The sequence below is a fragment of the Otolemur garnettii genome, unplaced genomic scaffold, assembly GCF_000181295.1.
Source record: "Otolemur garnettii isolate 467f Iridium unplaced genomic scaffold, OtoGar3 scaffold00003, whole genome shotgun sequence".
NCBI classification, from domain to species: Eukaryota; Metazoa; Chordata; class Mammalia; order Primates; family Galagidae; genus Otolemur; species Otolemur garnettii.
The window spans coordinates 16,554,886-16,555,552 of record NW_003852398.1 but is presented as its reverse complement, the minus strand read 5'-3'; positions in this window follow the sequence as shown (position 1 = coordinate 16,555,552).

Here is a 667-nt window from a genome sequence, read left to right as displayed (position 1 = left end):
ACTTGAGAAGCTGATGCAAAAGAATTCCTTAAGCCCGAGAGTTTGAGGTTGCTGTGAGCTGTGATGCCACGGCACTATACCCAGAGCGACGTAGTACTCTGTCTCAAAAAAAAAAAAAAAAAAAAGCTAGAATTCAGAAACTCCACCTCACAAGCTGTCTCAGGCCTCACCAGGTTTGAATAGATAATTATGAAATCAGTGTTTCTGACCAATCATTAATCTTAAGAATTTCAACTTAAAATTGCTTTGTTCTGGAATGGTAGAATGTGAATCCCAGAACAAAGCCATATTCTTTCAGACTACATGAACCCAGAAGTTTCAAAGATCCACCCTTTTTTTAGCACTTGATACTGGTGAAAAGCTTTAGCTTTCAGTTGTTCTGATTTAAGTGTCAGAAACAGTGACACGTAAGTTTCATCTCGGGAACGAATTACACACAATTGTGTAAGTGACATGCAGCCATCATACCCCAGTGTTATGGCCTGTGCTGGTTCTTTGACCTGTTGGTACAGTAGGTGGTAGATGGGGAGGGGAATGATGTGCAGTATTAATTCTTAGTGATTTGTCAACCCTGTCTCTCAGACTGCAATGGAATTCTTCATGGAATTTACAAGGGGAAGGGGAAAGAGAAAGAGTGGTAAATTTTGCTTTGCTATCTTTACATTAA